This window comes from Crocodylus siamensis, chromosome 8 (assembly GCF_052110815.1).
Source record: "Crocodylus siamensis isolate JL-2025a chromosome 8, ASM5211081v1, whole genome shotgun sequence".
Taxonomy (NCBI): domain Eukaryota; kingdom Metazoa; phylum Chordata; order Crocodylia; family Crocodylidae; genus Crocodylus; species Crocodylus siamensis.
The window spans coordinates 44,446,344-44,454,182 of record NC_143402.1 but is presented as its reverse complement, the minus strand read 5'-3'; positions in this window follow the sequence as shown (position 1 = coordinate 44,454,182).

Genomic DNA, 7,839 nt, shown 5'->3' with positions numbered 1-7,839 from the left:
TTGAGTGCTCAGATCTCTCACAGGTGCAGAGGGTGTTACAGAGGGGTAAGAGAGAACTGGGTCTTTGCCTACCAAGAAGGCACTTTCCACAGCAACCAGCATGTGTGCCTGCCTCGTGCTGCCACCAGATAGCAAGTTGACAAATGAGGCTGGAGAAGAGGCTGGCTTGAAGATCTGCTCTAGGGGCCAAAGTGGCTACAATTTATTCTTAAAGCATCAGTTTGTGAACAAGTCTCCCAGTTCAGCTGCCACTCTCTGTTAATTGTAATTCAGAAAGTGTTTAGACAAGAAGCAGTAAGATGTATCTGTGGGTGATAACTGATATGAAATTCTTTTCCATCCTCTCCCCACAGCCCTGTCAGAAGTGACTTGTCACCTCCTGCATATTTTTCGCTGATTTTCATTTTGGTCTTGGGTTGAGTATCTTGGTAGAGAATAAAAATAGACAGTAACTGTTGTGTGCAGCAGGCTCTATTAACAATCGCTTGCCACTAGGTGGCAGGGAACAAGGATCACTGATAAAGCTGGTTACCTCTTGCCTTGTGCAAAGGGTTGCCCTGGGCTGAACTTGACTAGTACCAGGGTGTAACCCTGGTGTTACTTACCTACATGTGGTTACTTCTGGATAACCATGTCCTGCAGGAGGGTAACTTACATTGCTGCGGAGTGGGATGTTGTCTGTCTGTTCCACCTTTATGCTGGCATAAATGTGTCTTGTTGCACTCTGCAATAGCAGAGGGGGTTGTGTTTCTGTACTCCAGTATGAAGCAGTCTAAAGGCTTGTGAATAGAAGAAATGCAGCCTAAGTCAGTGCTCATTCTGACTGGCTGATGGGCTCCCTGAGCAGTCAGCATTAACCAAAGAGCTACAACATGTCCAGCCCTTGGTGAGTTGTTGCAAGCACGCTCCAACTCAAAGACCAAAAAAAAAACCTATTGAGAAATAACAGTACATCCACCACAACTGATAGATATAGATCAGTGGTTCTCACACTTTTTTTTCATGTACCATTTGAAAATTGCTGAGGGTCACAGCAGACCACTTAAACTTTTGTTTGTTCTACAAATCAAAGCACACAACTCATATTTTAATATCAGTAGTCTTACCTTTCAAATGCAGTGGACGTGCCTGGTTTTTTGCGCAAAGTTCTGGGAAGTCGGGTGTAATGCTTGTCAGCTTTAGCCTTGGGTCACCTTTCTGCGAACCACTTGAATGGAGCTCACAGACCAGTGGTGGTCCGCAGACCACAGTCTGAGAACCTCTGATATAGATGATGCATCTGATACATTATCTACAGTTGTTGGAAAGAGACCAAGCGCATGTTGGGGAGAAAAACAAAACAAAACCCCTTGGCTATAATGTTTTCTGCAAAGAGCCACAAGTGATAGATTGAAGTAGTCATTTGTGACTCAGGAGCTGCAGTTTGAGTATTAGTGACTTAGATTCTGTTTAAAACCAGAAGCAAAGGCGAAGTTCTGAGGGGTGAAAGATGCCTAGTCCTCTGAGGCCTGAGGAGGTGCTAGCTAATGGGGCAGCTGGAACTGGGGTGGGTATTAGGAACACATGCAGAGAAAAATCAGAGACCCCAATCCTTTCCTCTGGGGCAGGTGCAGAAATCCCTTGTTGGCTCACCAGTAGCGCTTTTAAACAAAGACACAAAGCTCCAAGCCCTTACAGATACAGTACTCTCAACATAATTGAGCCAAAGATGTCTTCAGTCTGAACTCTCCTGCAAACTGTCTCTCTTAGAGAACGCTTGTAGCCTACACACCTTCCCCTGAACCCTTCTCATCAAATAGCTGATCTTGCACTTACACGTGGGGTAGTTATGCCAAGAGGCTGGATCCTTTGCTCATTGAAAGGAGTTGTTCTTTGACTGTGGGCTATCCAAACCAGCAGGCCTCTCACAGGTCAGTGCTGCACTAAGAATGAGGTGATCTAACACAGTTTCTTGGGAGAAGGGTGATTTATTAGTGCACCTGCTGCTATAGCAGGGAGAGGGCACCTGGCAGGGAGAGCAGTTCTGCTTGGAGACTGTCTGAAATGCTCCTCATTTATTGACTTTTACAATACAGTGCAAAGCCTGTTGGTTTTTTGTCACTGTGAGGGTTCCAACAAGATCTGGGAAAACCTGAAATACGTTTGCTGCTGCTGGATTATTAGATACATTCATTATTGGACGGAACTAGTTTCCGAGGTAGTCTATTTTTAAAACTCATCGGGGAGCTGCTAAAGCTAAGGAAAAGAGCTCATTTTTATGAAACCACTGTCTTTCTCCACTTGAAACAAGAAGTATAAGAGCAGCCATTAATGCTGGCACACATAGAGACATGTATAAAGAAGCTCCCTCACACACACACCACAATGATTATGCCTACAATAAGCATCTCTTTCTCACTCCTCCTGAACTAGCTGTCTCTCCCCTGCTTCCCGTCTTCTCCCTCCTCACCAAACTTTTTCATCAGCTCTTTTATAGGAAGCCATAATCTATTCATAGCCCTGAGATCCTTTAAGGCTGGAATCAGGGCCTGAAACAGGTACAGCCTTCCCAACTCTGCCTCGTAAATATCTCAGGAGGAGGAAAGGTTTTCCTTCTTTCATAGAGTCTGTAGCCAAACATGGGCTGTTATTCTAGCAGGGTGATATTCTGTGGGAGCTTCCCTGTGGCAAGAAGAAATGCTGGTTCTTTCCTGCTTGTATTGACTGTATATAGCTTGAAGCAAGGCTAGGGACAGACATTACACATAAACTGGTTTAAATCTGTGTAACCCAGATGGTACACTGTTGGTACCCCCTCTTCAATTGAGGGGATGTTTTTTGGGAGGGCAGGGGGGTGTGCCATGAAAGCATAGCTGCTTGGCCTATGCCAATTGCCATTCTCCCCTACAGAGCAGAGCAGAGCAGAGCAGAGCAGAGCAGAGCAGAGCAGAGCAGAGCAGAGACTGTGGTCCCTCAGTAAAATTTACCTATGTACAGAACTTTATTTACAGGACCCATAGAACTTATTAAGCATATACACAGTTATATCCTAAAACCAAATACACATTTATACCATCTAAGGCAGGTAAGTCTTGTTACTTATATACATGGGAAGGAAGAAGTGAATATAACAGAGGCACTTTATCAATGTAAGCCTGGGTTCCCAAGGGCTCCTCCTTGTGCGAGGCTGGGGACCCACACTGCCTCAAGCAGCTGTGGCATCCCTTCAGCTCACCAAGCCTCATGCACTGCTCTGTGCACTGAGGGGGCTGGGCTCCTGCTTCGTGCAGGGTTGGGGAACTGCACTGCCTTGTGCAGCCGCCAAGGTCCTGTCGGTCCTCTGGACCCTCCATGCACCATCCCTTGCATTGCTGCTGCATTCTTCCCATGGCAGCTGGGATGCAGCCACCCACTGTTTCTCCCTTGGTGGAGGCATCTTCAGGGCACTTCTGGGGCAACAGCTTTACCCTGCTGGTCAGCTCTACCAACTCTTCTGCAGCCCTCATTTTTGTCATGTCTCGTCAAAGCTGCCCATGTGCTCAGCATGCGGACTTTTATTCCTTCTGAAGACTCCTCCCCAGATTGGGAATGGACCAATGACGAAGCCCAAGGGGTTAGTTCCCTCTCAGTTCCTCTCTTTCACCTCACCCCTGGGTCAGGGTGGGGCTGCATTCCTTCTGCCTTCCTGTGATTGGTAGGGAAGGAAAAACTGCCTCCAACAATGGAGCCCAAGCCCTTCGGGCTTAAGCTAACAATCCAGGCTGCTGGTGAGCCCACCTGCCAGCCTGCCACATCTGTAACAGAACAGATGTTCAGTGCACATAAACCAGTTTGAAAATGGCTGAAACTGGTTTGAGATAAACTTGGTTGAATGTAGTATCAGACTTAACTGATTTGGGTCAAACCAGTTTATGCAATGTCTGTCTCAGACCCCTTGCTGGTTTAAGTTAAACCAGACACCACCAGCATCCTGGCATGCTCTTTGGGCTGGGCGGGGCTCTCTGCTCTACAGCAGGGCTGGCCCCTCCCCTCTGCTCCCTGGCTGGAGCTCTGCAGAGACTGTGGGCTGCTCCCCCAACTCCCCATTACCACTCTCTACTAAGCAGAAATTCCCCACTCCCCTCTGCGTTGCTGAGAAGTGTCTGTGTATTAGCTAGCAGACCACATGCTGGTTACTGTCCATGCTGTGGCAGCTGGAACAAAGGCAGAATCAACAGATAGCTGGTAATGTCCCTCTCTTGTTTTTTTAATGGTGTGATAAACACTGTTATCAATTCCCTGCTGGGCTAATCGGAGCTTCCTGTGGGGCCTGGCCATGCCGCCTCCTCAGCTCGGTAGTATGGAAGGAGAGGGAGGGCTGCTCTAGTGCCTCCCGCAGCTTCTAGCCTAAGCCACTGCAGGCATGTCCCTGCATATCTGGGATGCCTGTACAGTTACAAACTGATTTAGCTTAGCCAGGTTAGACTAGCCTGCAAAGATTGAATCAGTTCAGGCTCAGGCTTGTTGAATGTCTGTCCCTAACCTAATAGTAATAATATCTCTTTGGACTGTTCTTAAACCCATTTAAAGGCCTAGCAGCTGTTGCATCCTGATTAGCTGATGGGATCCCCACCCCCTTTTTTTTCTTCCTGCACACCTGGCACCAAAACCACAGGTGAAACTGAAAATTGGTGCCATAGATGTGAATCTATTGTATTTTCTGATTTAATCTTTTCCTTTTGTCTTCTTCCTCCAGACAGACACATGAGTCTTGAAGCTGGAGACTTTCCAGTAGGTATGTGCATCTCGCTGTTAAGCCTTTAGACCAGGGGTAGGCAACCCCTGGCATGAGTGCCAGAATGTGGCATGCAAAGGCATTTTGCTTGGCGCACACACCTTGAGGTGGAAGGTAGGGAAGGGGCTTGGGCTGCATTGCCACAACAAGGATCAGGCCCCTTGCTGCTCTGCTACCATCCGCCCCAGCACACCAACATCTTATAAGCCGAGTTTGCGGGTGTTTTAGGCACTCTGTCCAAAAACATTGCTGACCTCTGCTGTAGACCAACATGGCTACGACCAATATCCCTGAAACATAGAAGATACTATAATTAGTTGTTTATGAAAACTTCACAACTTAAGAAGAAAGAAGCAAAAATCAGCATCCTGCTGTTGCCCTGTGGGTCAGGCCAACTCTCAGGATCTCAATATTGCGCTTTTAGACAGGAGGGTGTGACACAATTGCACATATCCAAACACACAAATCAACTGGATGCATACACACACCTACCAACTTGGGCACATACACATTCAAACTAGCCTAGGCACATGCATACCTATCACCAATTCAAGCACATACACTATATACCCCAAAAGTTAGACAGAATCAATTGTCCATACCCACACACTCACTACACATATCACTAATTCATATATCATACACACAATGACATATATACGCACACACACACACAGAGTCTCACCAGTTCACACACATACAACCCACCCACACATAGGTAAGTTCCTAACTTGGATGGTACAGTATGTATGTGTGTGCTTGGGGTACCTTGGATACTTGTGGGAAGTTTAAGGTGAGAGAGAGTTAAAGCGTAGGGAGTGAAAGTTGCCAGAACTAGGATTAGAACCGGTGGACTAGAGAGAAACTGGCTGAGGAACTGAGGCTTGGGGTTTCTTAAGGTAGAATGGGGCTGGAAACTGAGGCAGACAGCTAAGATGTTGTGGGGGGGCAGGGGGCAGATAAATGGTGGCAAGGAGGAGACAGCCAGGAAAGAGAGAGAGAGGCAGAAACCTGGGAGCTTGAGGCTGGAAACAGGCTGACAGCTTACAGACTGGGGGGGCAGATAAGTGGTGGCAAGGAGGAAACAGTCAGGAAACAGACAAAACCCCAACTTGGGGTTTCAAAATAACAGGTTTATTAAACAGACAACACACTACACAGCCCCATTAAGTTATTGGTTCCCACACACACACACAAGTACTCACAATGGCAGCAGAAGAAAGAGACTCAGTGGAAGAGTTGGAGTCCTGGTAGGAAAGAGAAGCAGAGTCCAAGTTTTTGGTTGAAGAGGGGGTGGGGGGTGATAGCTACCTATCCAGGCTGGAAAGGGGTCCTTGTCCAGTAGGTGTTGTCCAGAGTGGGGTCGCCGGCAGGGCCTCTGGGTGGATAGGTGGTGTGGCATGGTGCTGGTCCAGATGGAGAGGGCATCCCAAAGAGGGGTCTTCACTACCCCTTTTTATGGGGCAGACTACCTCTGATCTCCTATGGGGGGGGCCTGTCCAGGCAATGTCAGTCCTGTCCCAGAGGGCTCCAGATGCTCTTACTGAGCATGTGCAGCCTGGCACAATGGTGGGTTGCCTCATCTTTTGTGTCTTGAATGCTGAGGGTGGTTCCAAGGGCTGGGTCATTGGTCCAGATATTGGTGTTGATGGTTCAGTCATTCAGAGGGAGCTATTTTTAGACCTACTGCCATTGTCTCTCAAGCATCCTCATTCATCCCCATTCATTCAGGAACCAGGTTACATAGGTGGGGGTAGGTGTGAGTCATGGGTTACACAACCGGACCTGGGGACAGGATAGAGACTTGACAAACAAAATGGAAACTCTGTTTGATTCTGTCCTTGAATTATCTTCCTCCTGGGTCTAAAAATAATGAAATAGGAGTTTCTGGTTCCTAGCTGTGAGTAAAGTCCTAGGTGTTGTGTCCTTACTGTGTAAAGAGAAAGTGTTTGGGCTCCACCTTAGCACAGATTTTTAGTCAGTCATGGTGATCCACACTGATATCTTTAAGCTTTCGGTACAAATGCATCTCAAAGAGTCACTCCAGTAGCTTGGGTCTAAATGTTCTCTGCACTGAAATGCAGCTGTAATGGGGTGGAGGGTCCTCCAGATTCTAAGAGCTTAGGTGAGGGTTGTGATCTACATCCTCAACCAGATCAGTACATACAGCAGTGCAGTTAGCCAACAATAAAAAGGAGAATGCTGGGATCCAGTTCTGAGTGCTCAGTTTTCAGCCTGCCTAAAATAACACAAGCTCACACTGAATCTGTCTGTGTCTGGAAGGACAAAGACCACAGCCTGAGGTGCAGTGGCTGCCTGCCAGAGAAATCGCAATTGTGTCTGATTGCCTCCTGTTCTTATTGTTACCATCCAGCCTCTGTCAACTCCACTCTGCTTGCGGATCAAAGTCCCAAAGACCTGCAACCAAACCAGGAGCAGTTAGATTTCATGTTGCAGAAAGAAATAGGGCATAAACATACATGTCTCAGCAGTTCCATGAGCTACTTAAAGGGTGGCGTTCAATTGTCCACTTAACCTACTATCAGCATTCCCTCTCCAAATAATCAGAAATCATGAGACTGACTTAAAAATACACAAGGTTATTACAAATCAATACTGGCTGGGCACTTTTAGTTTGCCTTCTGGCTTTGATTCCTTAGGGTTTGTGTGCACCCAAGAGAGTTAGAAATCTTTCTGTCTGAAAACCAAATACTCACACACCGTATTTTCTTGCATAAAGTACATCCTGGACTACGACATTCATCTTGTTTTTGAAAGGCACAATGAAGGAAAAAATAGCTTTCCTTGTAGTGAGTAGCTTCATAGTAGTATCTAGAGAACCAAACCTGATCACTGTTTTGCTGCCTGTGGATTTTGTGCAGACTTACTGTCATTTTCACTGGGCAAAGCTTAAGCAGAAGAGGCTACTGTTGTTGTATTTCCTTGCTTATAATGGACACTCCGATTTTCAGCAGCAGTTTCTTTTGGGGGAGAGGTCCTTGTTTTATATAAGAATATAGGTAATTGGTTGATTCCATGAACTGAGAATCACCAAATATTATAAGACTAGTGATAACATCATACAG